General features: G+C 48.2%; 3 long non-coding RNA genes across 3 annotated transcripts in view; 2 read left to right on the forward strand and 1 right to left on the reverse strand.

Moving 5' to 3' along the window:
- LOC309520737 overlaps positions 1–15,949 on the forward strand; it is an 81,394-nt gene extending 65,445 nt beyond the window's left edge. Inside the window, exons 2-4 of the long non-coding RNA XR_014214357.1 lie at positions 12,570–12,960; positions 13,807–13,901; positions 15,408–15,949. This is a non-coding gene — a long non-coding RNA (uncharacterized lncRNA). The remainder of the gene's footprint in view (positions 1–12,569; positions 12,961–13,806; positions 13,902–15,407) is intronic.
- LOC309520771 lies at positions 404–1,375 on the reverse strand. Its single transcript, XR_014214397.1, has 2 exons — positions 981–1,375; positions 404–494 (listed from the first exon to the last, which is right to left on the reverse strand). It is a non-coding gene; the product is annotated as an uncharacterized lncRNA (long non-coding RNA).
- On the forward strand, positions 1,369–4,342 carry LOC309520773. The gene is made up of 3 exons (XR_014214400.1): positions 1,369–2,508; positions 3,814–4,220; positions 4,255–4,342. It is a non-coding gene; the product is annotated as an uncharacterized lncRNA (long non-coding RNA).
- Positions 15,950–19,952: the final 4,003 nt, after the last annotated feature.

A 19,952-nucleotide genomic window follows, 5' to 3' on the forward strand; every position in this document is an offset into this window, starting at 1 on the left:
ACATACTAAGTTCCGAAAGGTATCTTGCAGGCCAGTGACTCGGGAAGCTGCTTTGTTTAATTTGGGCTCAGCTTCACCTTGGATGATGTTCTCTGTGTTCCTTTTAATGGAATTCAGGGTGTTCTCTTGACTCCTTCAGGCTTCAGAAGCATCATCTGTGGAGCATAACCTACATACGGACGACTTCTTTAAAACATACCTTAAGCATCTTTTCCCCTTCATCGAACTCTGGGCACTGTAGACTCTTAGGGGTGTTGGGAATGGCAGCATTGTGAGGGCAAAATGTTGTGTGACCACCGGTACTATTGTGTGCAATTGTGAGCAGTAGAAGTCCTTGGTGAGAGGTCCTGTGAATGCAGGGAGAGAGGAATGCGCGGAGAATCGATTAAGCAGGGTCAGAATGAGGTCTGTGGATCTTCATTGCTCTTTGTGAGCACAGACCCTGTTTGGCTGGAAGTTCCAGGTACTTGGGGACAGAGTCAGCTGAGAGGAGTCTCTGGGAAGAAAGGAAGTCGGTGAGGAAGGTGCAGGGAGGAAGAGACCAGGAAAAACTGGAGGAAACAGACCAGGATTTGGATACCCCATTAGTTATTTATACTCATTTGGGGAAGGTCAGAAGAAGCAGGGGCTGAGGTGGTCTGAGAGGGTGCCCTCTGTGAAGGTCTGACAAGAGGAAGGTGACCCAAGTGAGCTGAAGTGTCCAAGCAGCCAGGATTACAGTGACAAGAAGGAATCCAGGCCCCTCTCATTTAAATAAAGTCCTTCCCTCTCTATCTACTCAAAGGCCTGCTCACCAATAATCTCTGCTACAAATGTAACAGCATAAAGGCCTTGAAAGGTTGACAGTCCTAGGAATCATGAAACATTGTCCTCCCCAAGAATTCTGGGAAATGTAGCTCCCCCCTCACAGAGCTATGATTCCCAGCACCCTTAGCCATCTATAGGGACCAGAGTCTTTTAAGGCAGAAAATGTGCTTCACCTGTGATTGCAACACCCAGTGTGTTTGTAGGTGCAAATTGAAGCCGAGTCAAAAGAAAGCAAAGCAGCGTCTTGAGTGAAGGAGGAGGCTGGCAGGACCAATAACTTCTTGGAACACATTACCTCTCCTAACTTTTAAGGCTCACCAGGTTCTGGGAGATGGAGAGTCTGGAATCCTTTTACTGATATGTCCGTCAGCTGCTGCCAACTTCATTTATTCCCATGGAATCCTCTCAGCTTCGAAACCCACCTGAGGACTGGGAAACATCCCAGACAGGAGCACCTCTGCCTGTATGGCTAAATTCCTGCTTTCTGCACCAGACAAAGGAATTGCGTATATGTAGGGCTCACCTAAATATTGTTGCATGCCACTTCAATCTCTGAGCAGTGCCAGATTCAAAGGGGTACAAGCGCTGAACCAGGGACTGTGTTTCCTTTGGAAACGAGGGACAGTGGGGACTGCAGTGTCTTTATGACATATGGTTTATTTGCACATATATACCACCTGAGCCCAAGTGTGGCTCTGACCCTGGGTCCAGCTTGCTACATCTTACAGGCTGCAACCTTTCTGCAAAAACTCAGTCCTAAACTCAGCTCTGTACTCCATCTCAAATTCTCCTTTGTCTTCAAAAGTAACTCTGGGTCCCATTTTCTGTGTGGCACAGTCTCCCCTCTCTCTGGCTTTCCTGATGTACCACAGGCCTTATTGGCTGGAGGTTCCAGGTTCTTGGGGGGAGAGTCAGCTGAGAGGAGTCAGGGAGGAGGAGACAAGGAAAAACTGGAGGAAACAAACCATTTGGAGACCCCGTTTGTTCATACTCATTTGGGTAAGATCAGAGGAAGGGAGCCAGGGGCTGAGGTGGTCTGAGGGGGTGCCCCCTGTGAAGGTCTGACAAGAGGAAGGTGACCCAAGTGAGCTGAAGTGTCCAAGCAGCCAGGAGTACAGTGACAAGAAGTAATCCTGGCCCCTCTCATTTAAATAAAGTCCTTCCCTCTCTATCTACTCAAAGGCCTGCTCACCAATAATCTCTGCTACAAACAATTACAGGGTCATTGTAACAGCCTAAAGGCCTCAAACGTTGACAGTCCCAGGAATCATGGAACATTGTCCTCCAAAGAATTCTGGTAAATGTAGCTCACCCCTCACAGACCTATGATTCCCAGCACCCTTAGCCATCTATAGGGACCAGAGTCTTTTGAGGCAGAATATGTGCTTCACCTGCGATTGCAACATCCAGTATGTTCGTAGGTGCAAATTGAAGCCGAGTCAAAAGAAAGCAAAGCAGGAGGCTGGCATGACCAATAACATCTTGGAACACATAACCTTAGAGTCGGATGGAGTCCCAGTGGCTAGGGGCAGTCTGGCAAAAAAGTGGAGGCGGACTACACTTAGCCAAATTAGTGATGCTGCGCCAAAGTATTTGCTCCAAGTGCAGAGAGAAACTGTATAAAAAGGCTCAGCGTGTAGGGCTTTTCCACCAGTGCTTTTGAAGATCTCCTCTTCGGCTGCTCAGCTTCTTCAGCTTTTGGTAAGTTCCTTTTAAATAAATTGATCTGGAGAGCAGGGAAGGTAGGAAGTGATTGTGGGTCAACGCTCTTCTTGATGGTCTAAAGGAAGAGGAAGCTTCTTGCATGCCCAACTTGAGAAGAACGCTGGATTTCAGCACAGACAGGGAGAGAAGGAGAACAGGCACAGAGAGCTGGGCTTTAATACCAATAATAATACTTTTAGTATTGGGGAGATTACCAGCCCTTGCTTAAAGTAATGCCCAACAGTTAAATACATTTTCATCTGTTCGGCAATCAGAAGGCTAATGACTAATTTCCCTCTGTTTCCACATATTTGTGAATAAATGTCTTTAAAATGATTTATTTCAGATACTCCAACATTCCTCCAAGATGTCCAGTGCCAACATTGGAGTAAGTCTTATGATTCCCATGATACTACGCCCTGGTTGGCCAAGTCCATTTTTTACAGGTTTCCGGGCCCAGTTCTACTTCCCAATGTAAGAGGTTTTCGACAGTGGACCAAACACCCTCAGAAGGTTGTGGACTCTGCTTCATTGGAGAATTTTAAACAGAGGTTTAATGTGTCAGCATCGCCCTTGAGCCAGTGCCCACGACTGGACTCATCCACTTCAGCCTGACTGGGCCAGGCAAGCTGGGGTAGCACTTCCAGAGACCACCTTCTGCACAGGAACAGGTCAAAGTGCTGTGGACTCACAATTCAGAGCTGTGAGCACCAGATTCACTACCGAAGACAGTCATTGCACAGCAGAGTATAAACCACTCAGAGAACAGCTCTGTAGAAGAACTACTTTTATTCTATCTACAACTATCATACAAACTATATACAGAGCTAAATGGAGAAGCTGAACTGCACTGAGTGTCTGCAGCTGCTCTTAGCAGCAACCTTATCTATACAGAGATAACACTCTCTCTAACACTCAGTCTCTCTAATTGATGTGAGGCTGGAGCGGAATAAGTAGTGAGCAGAAATCGCCCCCCCCTCCTCTCTGGAGAATCAGCAGAGAACATCAGCAGATTCTTGGAATGGGAGGGGTGAAATCTCCTCAGAATGGCCCCTGCCATAGTTGAGATTCCTGCTTTTCCAGGGTTGGACTGGATAACCCCTGGGGTAATTCCAACTCTATGATTCTATGATTCAACAATTCTATGATTCTGCACTGCAACGATTTAAAAATGTGTTTCTTATGAGACAGTGTGTATAAAAATGAATATACAAGAGAGTACAAGAATCATGCAAGATTTTAGCTAAGGTTTCTGTTAAAAAGTATATCTAGAAGTATATACAGAAGTTTTTCCTGTTTCAGTGATCTTGACCGGACCATCAGCCTCTGCGTTGATTTGTGTTCCTTGTGGCTAAAGATTCACTTCTGGAATATTACAAGGACTACTCATGTTTTGAGAAAAATTCCTATACCTGATTTTGCAGACCCTACTGTAAAGAGTCCAAAATACTTATCCTAAAAGAAGGGCCCCAGTCTGAAATGTAATGTGGCAAACCTGGATAGAGGTTGTGATCTCAGGGGCCAAAAAGTCAGAAGTGCTCAGCATCCGTGATCCAGATCCATCTGTTCTGATGTCCAGGGCTGCCAATGCTGAAACTTTCCTCTGCAACACATGACTTGGTCATTCTTCCTCTGCCGCCTGTGTATGTTCCCTGTGCTGATGCCAAGCCTTCGTCCATTTGAGGAGTCAGAATCAGGCGACCTTTTCAGTCTGCCTTTTCAGCCAGCTGGGCTAAAGGGAAGGTCTGGGGAGAAGCTTCCAGCCTTCCACTTTTCCAATACAACCACCTCCATTGATGGGTCCGTTGGTTTCCCCGCATATCTCCCCTTTGAATGTGGAATTTCCCCTTCCTTTGTTTTGGAATGTACGGTATTTGTTTCTTTTCACCTACCAGAACTGTTCATCACAGAGAATGTTCCCTCCTTCCTTTCTATCCATTAAAGCTTCACTGCAGCATCACAGAGGCCTCTTGCGTGTTTTTTCTCAAAGCTTCTTATGTCTTGCTCCTCATTTCGTGAAATGCCCCTGGCCAGTCTCAAAGTTCCAGTGTGTCCAGTCCTGATGAAATCAAGAGAAAGAGAACTCTTCTGAGAATACTTTCTGCCCTTGCCAGGGATGAAGGGGTGGATCAATTTAGCTTGCATTTCAAGGTGAATCTATGAAACTCATATTTTCCAAAATGATATCACACTGAAACACACGACCCTCTGAAATGCACACTGGGTTTGCGCGGCAAGGTCCCAGACTCTCCCGGGAAGTGGAATAAAGACACATGAAACAGTATTTTTGGTTAATGGGAGAAAAAGGCCACAACTTTATTGGTTACAGAATGTGAGTGGTATTGGCTTAGGCATTGGAAACCACATGACTATATCTGACTCCTGCCTGTCTGCAGGAGTCTTGTAATGGTTGATCTCCAGTAGGGGGAGCCCTACTGGCCCAGGGTCACCGCTAGGGGTCATGCCATGGCCCTAGCCCCCCACCTGGGGCTTCAGGTGGAGACCACGCCCCCGGGATTCCTTTAACAGAATACCCTTGTGTCAGGACTGCTCTCAGGTCCCAGCTCACAGAGGACCACGCTAGCCGGCAATGCTGTATAAAAGTCTTTATTGCGTTACAGTTTCCATTTTCAAGCCGCAGCGTGCAGCTCTACGTCTTAGAAGCTAGACCGGCAAAGCTCCGTCTGATTCTCCGCCCCCTGTACACCAACTTAATACCCTAGCCTTACTCCACCTCTTCCGCCTTTCCTTTCTTCTCTGGGTCCCTCTGCCCCCCGGGGTTCCCTCCTTCCTAGACTCTTCTGACGCTGACGACCCCCCGGACCCTTCTCCCTCCTTGCGGCGGGCTTTGGGACGCAGCTCCCTTTCCGGGCTGCTCACTGTGCCGCCTTCCTGTGTATTTGAACTTGGCGCGCGCGCCCAACCTTCCACCTTCCTCCTGACCGTTTCCTCGCTCCCCGACGGAGGTGTGGCCAATCCTGACTCATGCTCTCCCTCCTGCGGCGAGTCGCCTGATCCCGATACCTGGCCCCCTTCCTCCCTACTGCTCTCTATTGGGGAAGCTGGTCCTGATTTCCAACTGCTGCTCTCTGAGTCTCCTCGGGTCCCTCCTTCCCGGGGTGTCCCCCTGGGTCCCCCCCTTGCTCTGGCCACGGGCGCTCCTTTCTGCGAGTCTTCCGATTCACTGGAAAGACTCGGAGATCTCGGGCCGCCGTCCTCGCTCATATCTCCTTCTGATTCCTCCCCTTCGCTCTCTATCTCTTCTCTCTCCTGTGCCTCTGCTCCTGAACCCCTGACACCTTGAATTAATCAATTTGATTTGAAGTAATTTTTGAATGAAATGACTTTAGAATGTTGTATTGTTTTATTGTTGTTAGCCGCCCTGAGCCCGGCTTCGGATGGGGGGGGCGGGATATAAATAAAAATTTATAATTATAATTATAATTATAATTATTCTGCAGCACAACTAATCTGCAAATCTGCACTAATAAATTCATTGTTGTGCCCACTTATCACTTAACAGATGCTCTTTTTTAATAAATAATGTTTGGATGGGGAACTGCATCACAGATTCAAATAAGTGCAAATTCTGGAGGGTGGCTGTGAGTTAGATAGATTCGCTTTTAAATACAAACTGAAATGACCTTCTGCCTGATTCCTAGTTGAGGTTAAAAGTGCTCCTTGGGTTGAACTCGACAGGACTGCAAAGCCTGGAATGGCACAAACAGTGGCTGGGAATTCCTCCTTCATCTCAAGCGCTGCCGGCTTGGCATGGACTTCTTGAGAGTTTATCTTTGGGGATATCACTGATGGGGGGGGTCAGGACACGGGTCATTCACACATCAGAGGACATGGGTTTGGGGTGAGGCTTTGGGGGTTTGGTGACGGTGGACCAAGTTCCAGGAAGGCAGAAGACAAGACACATCTGTGATGCTGCAGTGAAGCTTTAATAGAGGAGAAGAAAGGAGGGAACCTTCTCTGTGGTCAGCAGTTTAAGCGGGAGAAGAAAAATAGATCCCATTCTGAGTAAAGAGCACATTCACCAAATATTAAAAACAATACAGCGTCAGTCATTAAAAACTTCCCTAAACAGGGCCGCCTTCAGTTGTCTTTTAAAAGTAAAACAGTTGCTTATTGCCTTGACATCTGGTGGGAGGGTGTTCCACAGGGCGGGTGCCACTACCGAGAAGGCACTCAGCCTGATGCCCTGTGACCTCGCTTCTCGTAGTAAGGGAACTGTCAGAAGGCCCTCGGCGCTGGACCTCAGTGTCTGGGCAGAATGATGGGGGTGGAGACGCTCCTTAAGGTATACTGGGCTGAGGCCATTTAGGGCTTTAAAGGTCAGCATCAACACTTTGAATTGTGCTCAGAAACGTACTGGGAGCCATTGAAGATCAGATTGTGAGAAACAAAATATCTCTAAAGAGAGGTGGTCAAGCACATGGAAGGAAGGAAGGAAGGAAGGAAGGAAGGAAGGAAGGAAGGAAGGAAGGAAGACTGGTGGTTGGTTCTGCCCAGACTTTCCTTTTGTCCTGGCCCAGATGGATAAAAAGTTCCCAGTTAGGAACTCACTGGAAGATGTTCAGATCCTGAGGCTCTCCTTATTCAGACTCAGAACGGAGGGTTGCTGGGCATAAATGGAGGAGAGATAGCAGAGGAAGAAAGGAGATGTGCAAAGGAACAGTCAAGGGCAACTGAGCAAAGGTGAGGCATTGGCAGCTGCAGGTGTCAGAAAAGATGAGCACCTGAGACCATCTTTGCTTTGGATCCCAGATGCTCATCATTCCTGACTTCCTGCCCAGAAAAGAAAGCAAATCATATCCTGGTTTCTCATCTCAGTTTTCCGCTTGGAGCTTCCCTTTAGGATGGGGAATGTGGACGATTCTCAGTTGGGTCCGTATTGTGAGTGACACTGAAACTCTGCCTTCTCTTCAGAACATGAGGTCACCTGGAGCATCCAAGGAGGCAGCAGAAGGGAATCCTCAGAGAGGAAGAGGTTAAACCCGGATAACATAGGTTCCTGTTGGAGTTATGACAGTAATAGTAACAGTTCCATCCATGGGTGGCAATTGCTGCAGCAGAGAGGGGCTGATACTGAACATCTTGGAGGAAAGCTTTGAAACCTGAAATGAGACATTTTCATAGATAATTTCAGAAATATGTGGATTCCTAAAGAAATAAGAGTTTGAATTAACATTCTTTAATTGCTGTAGCCTGGCCTGGGACATTCGGGTGAATGAGGCATAAGAAATTCAATTAGGATTTTGAAATAGGAAATGCTAAAAGATTCTTCCCCCCTCCCCGCCATTTTGACCAAGTCTCCTCTTTCTGCTCCCTGTCTCCTCTGATGAAATCCAACCTTCTTCTTCTATAAGAACATGAGAAGAGCTGGCTGGATCAGGCCCAAGACATCTCTTCCAACCTGTGGTTTCCAGCGGCTAATGTTCAGAAGTGTTGCTGGCCCCAACTGTGTAGGGAAAGCATAACATTGGTGACTGGTAGCCATCAATAGCCTCCTCCTCCTCCTCCTCCTCCTCTTTTTAAAATTTTTCTAATCCTCTTTGAAAGCCATCCCAGTTGCTGTCTGTGCTGGTCCTGGGGGCTAACCGAGAGGTGAGGTCTGAGTCCAGTCCGAGGTCTTTGGAGGCTGTCCGTCAAAGCTGTAGCTGGGTCCAAAGCAGGGAGTCGGGTGAGGTCAGGAACTCTGGCAGAAGAGCAGGACAGGATGCAGGCAGGAACAGGCTACCAACAATGTTGCTCCCGCAACCTGGGACTGGGGCTGACTGGCTTTTATCTGCCCTGAGGCATAGGGCGGCCCCGGTCCACAGGTGACTCGCCTCTCCTGGCCTGAAGGTGAGCACTCCTCCTACAGGAACTTAGTTCCCTCTGCTTCTCTGCCCGGAGCCTCTGCAGCTCAGGAGAGGCTGGAGGGTTCCCAGACCCAGAGGCAACCTCCTCTTCTCCTGACGGGGCTGAGAGTGGAGCACCTGCAGGCAATGGGTCCTCCATCATCTCAGGAGCCAGAGCAGACTCAGCTGGTGCCTGAACCTGAGGATCCAGCACAGGTGAGGACCCTTCAGGTTCAAGCCCCAGCCCCGGCTCAGCTGGTTCTGGAGGCAGGGACTCCTGTGCGGGCTGGGATTCTTCAGGTTCAGCCTCTGAGTCCGAATCCCAGGCCATCACACTGTCCTTCACTGCCTCCCATGGGAAAGACTTGCCCAGTTTGACTCTGTTCTGTGAGAATAAGTCCTTTCTGTCCAAATTTTCCAACATTTCAGCTTCGTTGGCTGTCCAGGAATTGTAGTGTTGTGAGAGAGGAAGAAAAACCTTTCTCTGTTCAACTTCCTCATGCCCTGCCTGGCTTTATAAACTTCTGTCATCATGACTCTTACTCGCTTTCCCCCAAAACCAAAAACTCCCGAACACTGCAAACTCTCTTCATAGCTCCATCCCCCTGATCATTCTTCCTGCCCTTTTCCACTCTCCGATAGATTATTTGAGGTCAGGAGACCAGATCTGTACCCAGCATTACATTCAGAAGACAGGGAGCTCCTTTTAATGCGTCCGACCATGGGTTCATCTAGCAGAGGGTTGTCCCTCGAGCAGGAATGGGGAACGCTTTGAATCTGAACTACAAATCTCAGCAGCTGCAGGAAGCAGAGGAGACGAGGGCTGTAGTTTGGCCATGTCTGGAGGGCCAGAGGTTCCCCACCTCTCTTCACCAGAAAGAAGGATTCCCTTTCCAGGGTTTCAGGGGAGCAGCTGGCTCTGCCAGACCTGCCTCATGCAAGAAAGGGTCAGTGGGGCTGGAACAAGGCAGCCCTGCAGAGAGTGAGCCTCAAAAACCCAGTTCAGCTGCTCCGTGGGCAGCAGCTGTGACCATGGCCAGAGCAGCTTTCTCCAGAAAGACAGGGAACAGGGACACTAGGCAAGGTTTTGCAAAACCACTCAGGACCACGGCTGCTGATTATCTGTTTTTCCTGAGCTGGCTCCATAATAATAATAATAATAAGAAGAAGAAGAAGAATTTATTATTTGTACCCCGCCCATCTGGCTGGGTTTCCCCAGCCACTCTGGGCGGCTTCCAACAAAGATTAAAAATACATCAAAATGTCACAATTAATTTATCTGCATCTTGTTATTATTATCTTTCTCCCTGTCCTGACCATCCCTCCGAGGTTATATTTATATGTGTTTGTCCTTTGATGCTATGGTCCTTTGATTGATTGATTGATTGATTGATTAAAATGTCACAAATTAAAAACTTCACTGAACAGGGCTGCATTCACATGTCTTCTAAATGTCAGGTAGTTGTTTATCTCTTTGACATCTGGTGGGAGGGCGTTCCACAGGGCGGGCGCCACTACCGAGAAGGCCCTCTGCCTGGTTCCCTGTAGCTTAGCTTCTCGCAATGAGGGAACCACCAGAAGGCCCTCGGAGCTGAACCTCCAACCATGAAAGTACCCAGTTTCGCATTTCTAAAAGCCCCAATACAACTCTAGGTTAAAATTTTCTGTTGAGCCCAAAACAATCCCAGTAACACAACTCCTAGGATGTAGAGATTTAAGTTTCTCTTCCCCAAACTGCTTCTTGTCTCTCAATTTGCAGAACCAAATTTCAAAATTATTTTGTTCCATAATCAAACAGTTCCTTCCTTCTCTCCTCTAAGAAGCGATTCAGTTCAAGACAACTTACCAACTGATGGAGAAGCCGAGTGGCGGAAGAGAGGAGATGTTTCAAGGCACTGGTGGAAAAGCCTTTTATACGGTTTCTCTCTGGACTTTTCGGGCAACATGGCGTCACTAATTTGGCTAAGTATACCCCACCCCAGTCAAGTCTAGACTTTACCAGAATGCTCCTGGCCACCCTCCCAGACCCTGTAACCCAATTGTAAGATGCTATCTTTCATGTCAGGCGACTTCTTGGCTCAGGAAACTGCTTTGCTTTCTTTTGGCTCAGCTTCATCTTGGAAGTTCTTCGTGTTCCTCTTTATGGGATTTGGGGTTCCTCCTTCTCCTCATGGCCTGTGAAGGCATCCCTGCCCTGGATGGCCAAGAGGGAGGGAGGGAGCAGTCTGAGGACAATGAATGGAAGGCACCTGCCTCTCCTGCTTCATCTTCCTCACGTTGCCTTCCTCCCACCCTAGGCCCACCGACAATCACCAGTCCTGGGCACCAGGAGACACGTTCCACCACTGCTCCCGAGGCTTCGGAACAGGAACTGCCATGATGGCCACAGCATAAGTATCCACCTTCCTTTTGGTACATATTATCCCTTGAATGGGATGCGGGTGGCGCTGTGGGTTAAACCACAGAGCCTAGGACTTGCCAATCAGAAGGTCGGCGGTTCGAATCCCCGCGACGGGGTGAGCTCTCGTTGCTCGGACCCTGCTCCTGCCAACCTAGCAGTTCGAAAGCACGTCAAAGTGCCACATGACCCGGAAGCTGTGCGCCAGCTCCCTCGGCCAATAAAGCAAGATGAGCGCCAAAACCCCAGAGTCGGCCACGACTGGACCTCATGGTCAGGGGTCCCTTTACTTTTACCTATCCCTTGAATAGATCAGAATCTAAGTTCAACGTTCATCATGCCTCTATCATTGAGATTCAGCTCAGGGGCGTCTTGCCCATAGAGGCAAGTGGTGGGGGCGCCAGGTCGCCAAGTTCTGGAGAACGCCAGGGAAGAGGCAGAGGCTAGAAGTGGTGCCTCCCAGCATTAGCTTGCCGCCCTCGCCCGCTTCGCTGAAGCAGCGCCATGCACCGCCTCGCTGAAGCAGCGCCATGCCCACTGAAGCAGCGACATACCCACCTTTCCCACCGGAGGAGCCGCCCTCCGGCTGCTGTCCGCCTCCTCCAGCCCCGCAAAGGTGCCAGCATCTCCGTAAAAAGGTTGGCAACTCTGGGAAAGGGGGCTGTGCCGGAGGGATCTTTGCACCACACGCCGGATATACGTAAGACGGCCCTAGTTCAGCTCATGCCAAAGACTTCTTCACCAACTTCTAGCAGGTTTGGAAAGCATTCAGAGTGAGCTGGAGTGGTGGTGGCAGAAAATCCAAACAGGGCAAATAGCTAAACCTGGCTTTTTAAATGTGAGGCTGAGGAGTCAGGTACCCTTGACTGAGATGAATCAAATGCCTCGTGTAGTGTAATCTTATTGTAGCTGGAAGTGCCTGACATTCATGAATCTCTTTCTAAGTGTGAACTCAAGTTGATGGGCTCCTGCTGCTTTGAACAAAAGGCCATTGCAAAAGCAGGAAGGCCAAAGCCTTGTTGCACTGTAGGAGAAAATGTCTTGAGGGCTTTAAGTGCGAAGGTGGGATGTTCTGGAGCAGGCTCTTTGCCTTCAGGAGAGTCGATGGAGAACATTTCCTACTTGGAGCCAATTAACTTGCTTTCATTTCAGGTAATTAAAAGGCTAAGGACGGCCACCCTGTTGCAATTAGGAATTAGACTAGAAGTTATGGCTTCTAAAATGTCACCATGATCAGGCCCAACAACAGCAACACAACATTTTGGCACTTAAAATAAATGAAAGCAGCTGCTTGTGCCAAGGAGGAGCCTGGCATGAAAGATAACATCTCTGAAAACATTACATCAAGAGGTGTCTTAATGGCTAGGAATATTCTGGCCAAATTCTGAGCTGTGGTTGGGTATACTTAGCCAGATTACTACCGCCAGGCCAAACGATTAGCTTCCAGGACAAAGAGGAACCATAGAGAAGGGGTCACCTCCTGGCTGTGCCCCTGGGACTCTTTTGCGCTCCCAAGGAATTTCACTCAAATTTGAGCTTGCACTTCTCATTAGACTCTGAGAAACGTGCAGCTGGCTACACTGATGTAGCATATGTTCATAACCAACAGTGCGCTTAGACTACTGCAACGCGCTCTACGTGGGGCTACCTTGGAAGGTGACCCAGAAACTACATCTAATCGAGAATGTGGCAGCTAGACTGGTGACGGCTGCCGAGACCACATAACACCGGTCTTGAAAGACCTACAGCCAGACGGGCAGGGTACAAATAATAAATTACTTTTGTTATTATTATTATTTCTTGTCTGTCAGGGACTGGAGTGTCTTCTCTCCTCTGCAAAGCCAGGAGGCCCCTTTGACACGTGGACTACCCCATGGGACTCTTGTGAAGATCAAAAGGGGAGCTGAAGGAAACGTACACACAGAAACCCGTGCCCGTTAAGGAAAGCCATTCAAGAGCAGATTCCTCACGATGCAGCTGCAAGGCGCTTTGTGACTGCCTTGGCCGTGTTGCTGGGCAGAACTGGCACAGTCAGGCTGGGTAGGAAAGGGGCTCAAGTTACAGCATTCAAGGGCAGAGAGCATAGAGCACTCTGGAGAGAAGCATTGGAGCTGAGGCCTTTGAGGAAGAGTTGCAGGACTCCATTGCAAGAGAATTGCAAGAGAACTCTTGCCTTGCGGACTTTGGCGCAGCAAGGGCTTCGTAAGCAAAGAAACCGTCTGGGCTCAGAGAGGGAAAGCTGGTTGTAGCATTTTGTAAATAAATACGTGTGAGAAAGAAAGAAGGAAAGAAGGAAAGAAGGAAAGAAGGAAAGAAGGAAAGAAAGAAAGAAAGAAAGAAAGAAAGAAAGAAAGAAAGAAAGAAAGAAAGAAGGAAGGAAGGAAGGAAGGAAGGAAGGAAGGAAGGAAGGAAGGAAGGAAGGAAGGAAGGAAGGAGCAAGGACCTCTTGCTCCCAACAGAGCAGAACTTGCAGGCTGGCTGTGTGTGTGTGTGTGTGTGTGTGTGTGTGTGTGTGACCTGTTCTGGACCTGGTTGTCCTATGTTTGAAAGATCAGGTGTGCAGCAAGGGAGCTCCTTGGGCCCACCCCCCCCTTCTGGGGTGCTCCATTCATGGTTGCTGTCGTGACTTGCTTTACAAAGCTTTGGCTGGTGCTCCCGCTCTGAGCTCTGCTTCCCAGCACCCTTAGCAATCTGGAGGGCCCAGTGTCCTTTGAGGGAGAAAATGTGCCTCACCTGCGATTGCAACATCCTGTGTGTTCGTAGGTGCAGAGCCATAGGTCCTAAAAGAGGACTGAGTCAAGAAAATGCCCCAAATTCCTTTAAAAGGAACGCGAAGAACATTACCCAAGGTGAAGCCGAGTTAAAAGAAAGCGAAGCGTTGCCTTGAGAGAAGGAGGAGGCTGACAGGACAGCTAATTTATTGGAACACATGACATTGCAGTCGGATGGAGTCTCAGTGGCGAGGAACGTTCAGGCCCAAAAGTGGAGGTGGACCATATTTAGCCAAATTAGTGATGCTTCACCAAAGTATTTGCTCCAATTGCAGAGAGAGAAACTGTATAAAAGGGCTCAGCGCGTAGGGCTTTTCCACCAGAGCTTTTGAAGATCTCCTCTCTTCGGCTGCTCAGCTTCTTCAGCTTTTGGTAAGTTCCTTTTAAGTAAATTGATTTGTGATGCGGGTGGCGCTGTGGTCTAAACCACAGAGCCTAGGGCTTGCCGATCAGAAGTCGGGGGTTCGAATCCCCGCGACGGGGTGAGCTCCCGCTTCTCAGTCCCTGCTCCTGCCAACCTAGCAGTTCGAAAGCACGTCAAAGTGCAAGTAGATAAATAGGTACCACTCTGGCGGGAAGGTAAATGGCATTTCCATGCACTGCTCTGGTTCGGCAGAAGCGGCTTAGTCATGCTGGCCATATGAACCAGAAGCTGGCTGCGGACAAATGCTGGCTCCCTCGGCCAGTAAAGCGAGATGAGTGCCACAACTCCAGAGTCATCCTTGACTGGCCTTAACAGTCAGGGGTCCCTTTACCTTTAAATTGATTCATAGACCAGGGAAGGTAGGAAGTGATAGACCATGGGCAGTGCTTTGTTCCTGGGGGGACGCAGGGGGACGCATACCACTAAACATTTTGTGAATCTAAAGGAAGAAGAAATTTTTAGTTTCTTCTCTAACACGGTGAATCGTCAGTTCCGGTGCCGCCTCTGATGGTGGCCTCATTTCCAGTGACGGTGTTTCCTGAGTCTCAGACGGAATGAGAGTACCCTAAATATTATTTACAATAAAAGCAAAGACCATGGGGCAGATATTTATTGGGGGCTTTTCTTTTCAACATGCCTTCCTACTTCGTTCCACATAGAAATCAGATTTGGGAAGAGACCTTCAAAGGTTTACATGTAATTCCCTGTGCCACTGGCAGTGTTTTGGGCTCAGACAGAAATTTCTCTTCTAAGAGGGCTTTTGAAAAGTGGAGCTGGCACTTTGGTGAACGGAGTCTGATGAGGGTGAAGAATGAGGATCTCTTCCTCCTAAGAGATCAGAGCAGGGAAGGGGAAGATTCCCTGTCCTGGATCTGCTAGGATTCTGTGTGCAAGAGCAGGTGTATGGTATGAGAGCATCCCAGGATCCACTTTTCCAGCCTTGTCCTTTTTGGGGTGAGGCAGGTCTGGCAGAGAGAGATGCTCACCTCAAACTCTGGGAAGGGAATCCCATTCCTGGCTGAGCCCCGTGCCCTTGAGGTGTTGCCAAACTAAAACTCCCATCTCCCCTGGCATTTGGCCATGCTGGCATCGGGGCTGCTGGGAGTTGTAGTTCCATAAGTTACGGAAGGCCAGTGCTTCCCATCCCTGCTGTTGGGTCAAGGCTCTTCTTGGTGGTCTAAAGGAAGAGGAAGCGTCTTGGAAGCCCAGCCTGAGAAGAACGCTGGATTTCAGCACAGACAGAGGAAGAAAGGAGAACAGGCACAGAGAGCTGGCCTCAGGGTTTTTTATCCCAATAATAATAATAATACTTTTCAGTTACTACCTGTCCTTGTTTAAAGTAATGCCCAACCATCAAATACTTTTTCATCTGTTTGGCAATCTGAAGACTAATGACTAATTTCCCTCTGTTTCGACATATTTGTGAACATATTCTTGAAATTGATTTATTTCAGATTCCCCAACATTCCTCCAAGATGTCCAGTGTCAACATTGGAGTAAGTCTTATGATTCCCATGCCACAACCCATGATACTACGCCCTGGTTCGACAAATCCATTTTTTACAGGTTTTCGGCCCCAGTTCTACTTCCGAATGTAAGAGGCTTTCGACAGTGGACCAAGCACCCTCAGAAGTTTGTGGACTCTGCTTCATTGGAGATTTTTAAGCAGAGGCTGGATGTCTTTTCCTAGGGTTGGACTGGAATTACCTTTGGGTAATTCCAACTCTACAATTCTATGATTCTACAATTTTATGATTCTGCACCACAACAAATTTAAAATGTGTTTCTTAGGAGAAAGTGTGTATAAAAATGAGTATATTAGTGACAAAAACCACACAAGAATCACGCAAGATTTTAGCTAAGGTTTCTGTTACGTAATCAAGCCATCAATTCTAGTACGTGGGGGCCACCTTATCTAAATTATATAATTCGGTATTTGAACTATTGATATTAATATATTACAAATTGGTACTGTTGTAACAAGCCTATTAATGGATTGTAATTGAAAACTAATAAAAATTATTATCAAAAAAGAAGAAGTAATACATACAGAAGTTTCTCATGTTTTGGTGATCTTGGCGGGACCATCGGCCTCTGTGTTGATTTCTGTTCCTTGTGGCTAAGGATTCACTTCTGGAATACTACCAGGGCTTCTCATGTTTTGAGAAAAAATCCTGTCCCTGACTTTACGAACCCTACTGTAAAGAGTCCAAAATACTTATCCTAAAAGAAGGGCCCCAGTCTGAAATGTAATGTGGCAAACCTGGATAGAGGTTGTGATCTCAGGGGCCAAAAAGTCAGAGGTGCTCCTGCCTGGGACGTGTCCTGGTCCTCAGGTGGGTTTTGAAGCAGCCGGGTCATGGCAAAGTGATGTCTTTGCCCCCAGAAGTGCTCAATGTCTTAGAGAACTGCCAAGCTGACTGCAGATCCCAGAAGAAGGTTGCAAGAGAGGCCATATTGCGCATTGAGGCTGCCCCAAACCCACTCCCATCAACAAGACACGTCTGTGATACTGCACTGAAGCTTTAACAGTGGACTTCCTGGGCGTTTAATGGACTTCCTGGGAGCTGGTCTTTGGGGATATCACTGATGGGGGGTCAGGACACGGGTCATTCACAAGTCACAGGACATGGGTTTGGGGTGAGGCTTTGCGGGTTTTGGTGACGGTGGACCAAGTTCCAGGAAGGCAGAAGACAAGACACATCTGTGATGCTGCACTGAAGCTTTAATAGAGGAGAAGAAAGGAGGGAACTTTCTCTGTGGTCAGCAGTTTAAGCGGGAGAAGAAAAATAAATAGATCCCATTCCGAGTAAAGATCACATTCACTATTGAGGTGATACAGATTGTGAGAAAACAAAATATCTCTAAAGAGAGTTGGTCAAGCGGAAGGAAGGAAGGAAGGAAGGAAGGAAGGAAGGAAGGAAGGAAGGAAGGAAGGAAGGAATAATGGTTGGTTCTCCCCAGACTTTCCTTTTGTCCTGGCCCAGATGGCTACAAAGTTCCCAGTTAGGAACTCCCTGGAAGATGTTCAGATCCTGAGGCTCTCCTTATTCAGACTCAGAGAACGGAGGGTTGCTGGGCATAAATGGAGGAGAGATAGCAGAGGAAGAAAGGAGATGTGCAAAGGAACAGTCAAGGGCAACTGAGCAAAGGTGAGACATTGGCAGCTGCAGGTGTCAGAAAAGATGAGCACCTGAGACCATCTTTGCTTTGGATCCCGGATGCTCATCATTCCTGACTTCCTGCCCTGAAAAGAAAGCAAATCATATCCTGGTTTCTCATCTCAGTTTTCCGCTTGGAGCTTCCCTTTAGGATGGGGAATGTGGACGATTCTCAGTTGGGTCCGTATTGTGAGTGACACTGAAACTCTGCCTTCTCTTCAGAACATGAGGTCACCTGGAGCGTCCAAGGAGGCAGCAGAAGGGGAATACTCAGAGAGGAAGAGGTTAAACCCGGATACAGTGGTACCTCGGGTTACATAGGCTTCAGGTTACAGACTCTGCTAACCCAGAAATAGTGCTTCAGGTTGAGAACTTGGCTTCAGGATGAGAACAGAAATTGTGCTCCGGTGGTGCAGCAGTAGCTGGAGGCCCCATTAGCTAAAGTAGAGCTTCAGGTTAAGAACAGTTTCAGTGAAAGTTCTCATCTCCGTATCTAATGGTGCACGAAACCCGAGGTACCAGTGTATCAAATATTCCTGATGGAATGGTGAAAGTCATAATAAGAGGTTGCTCCATGCCTGGCTCTTGCAGCTCCAGTTCGTAGATGACAATGGACATCTTGGAGGAAACTTTGAACTCTGAAACGAGACATTTTCATAGATACTGTCAGAAATATGTGGATTCCTAAAGAAAGAAGAGTTTGAATTAACGTTGTTTAATTGCTGTAGCCTGGCCTGGGACATTAGGCTGAATGAGGCATAAGGAATTCAATAAGGATTTTGAAATAGGAAATGCTGAAAGATTCTACCTCCCCTCCCTGCCATTTTGACCTTTCCTCGCTTTTCTTCTCAACTATAAAGACCCCCAAACTGCAAACTTTCTTTATATGAGAGTTGCTGCTGCAATCCCTTGATCATTCTTCCTGCCCTTTTCCACTTTCCAATAGATTTTTTGAGGTCAGGAGACCAGATCTCTACCCAGCATTACTTTCAGAAGGCAGGGAGCTCCTTTTAATGCGTCCGACCATGGGTTCATCTAGCAGAGGGTTGTCCCTTGAGCAGGAATGGGGAACGCTTTGAATCTGAACTACAAATCTCAGCAGCTGCAGGAAGCAGAGGAGACGAGGGCTGTAGTTTGGCCATGTCTGGAGGGCTAGAGGTTCCCCACCTCTCTTCACCAGAAAGAAGGATTCCCTTTCCAGGGTTTCAGGGGAGCAGCTGGCTCTGCCAGACCTGCCTCATGCAAGAAAGGGTCAGTGGGGCTGGAACAAGGCAGCCCTGCATAGAGTGAGCCTCAAAAACCCAGTTCAGCTGCTCCATGGGCAGCAGGTGTGACCATGGCCAGAGCAGCTTTCTCCAGAGAGAAAGGGAACAGGGACACTAGGCAAGGTTTTGCGTGGCGATTCCCGCCTCCCACCATTTGGAATAAAGACACAGGGCCCCATTATTTTAGGTTAATGGGCAAAAATTGGCCACAACTTTATTGGTTACAGGTAAGAGTGATATTGGCTTAGGCATTGGTAGTATCAGACTATCTGGCTTCAGCCTGTTAGCATTTAAACCGTAAATGATTAACCCCAGCAGGGGGAGTCCTGCGATGCACATCAACTAGGAACTCCCCCGGGGTCACCGCTCGGGGGTGTGCCTTAGGCCCTGGCCTCCATAGGTTTTGGACGAGGCAACGCCCCCCAGAATCCTTTACCGGACTACCCTTAAATATTTGGGGGGGTGATGGCGCTCCCCCCCAACACACCTACATAATAATACCCCTACCAATGCCTAATCACCAGAACCAAAGACGTTGTGACAATTTGCTACGAGGTAGGTGAAAAACCAAATGGCCAGTGCCAATTCACCAAGTGGGAAAAATTCCTACCAGGCCCCTCAACGGCAACCAACCGAAGTCCATAGCAAGGTCAGAATGAAGACCTAAAGGGTGGGTGGGAATCAGCTGCGTGGTCGAAAAGGGGAGATCCCTGGGCTGCACCAGCCTTAAATGACCCAGGCCACGCCCCCAGAGCCAGCTGATTGGCTGGCTGCGGGGCTGACGCTGCCCGAGGATTCCCCTGGTTGCGCAGGGCTGAAAGCCAGCCACCGCGTGTGTGTTGGGGGCGTGAGCCCGCAACACCACCTCCTCCTGATGTCGGAAGTGGCTTTGCAAAACCACTCAGGACCACGGCCACAATCTAAGCATCCCAGAGGGAGAGAAAAAATGTTCCAGGCATCCTTGAATACTGCATGCCTGCTCTTTGAAACACAGTCCAAAGTAATCCAGAGCTCGGCATCTCCCCTTCCCAGTTCTGATCTCTTAGGCGGAAGACATCCTCATTCTTCGCTCCCATTGCACTCTGCTTCAGATTTCTAAAGGCCCAAAAGTCAAAATTTGTGTAGATTTTTCTCTTGAGCCCTAAAAAATGCCAGGGGCACAACCCACTGGATCTTGTGATTTGAGTGTCTCTTCCGAGAACAGATCCCAACTCAATCTCTGCTCCATAGTCAAACAATCACTTCCTTCCCTGCTCTAAGAAGTCATTCAGTTGAAAACTTACCAGTCATTGATTGATTGTGTTTGACTAAAAGCCATTACAAATTCAATTACAGATCCAGCAAGTCAATTAAAACCTGATAAAATAAAATCCAGAGATGTACATCCATTTACAATAAGTCAAATTAAGGAGTCGCCTGCACAGAACTTACCAAGAGTGGGAGAAGCTAAGCGGCAGATGAGAGATCTTCCAAGGCGCTGTTGGAAAAGTCGTACGTGGTGAGCCCTTTTATACAGTTTCTCCCGAGAGTTCAGGCAAACAGTTTGGCGTGGCGTCACTCATTTGGCTAACTA

This window comes from Podarcis vaucheri, assembly GCF_965113315.1.
Source record: "Podarcis vaucheri genome assembly, chromosome: 16".
Lineage (NCBI taxonomy): Eukaryota > Metazoa > Chordata > Lepidosauria > Squamata > Lacertidae > Podarcis > Podarcis vaucheri.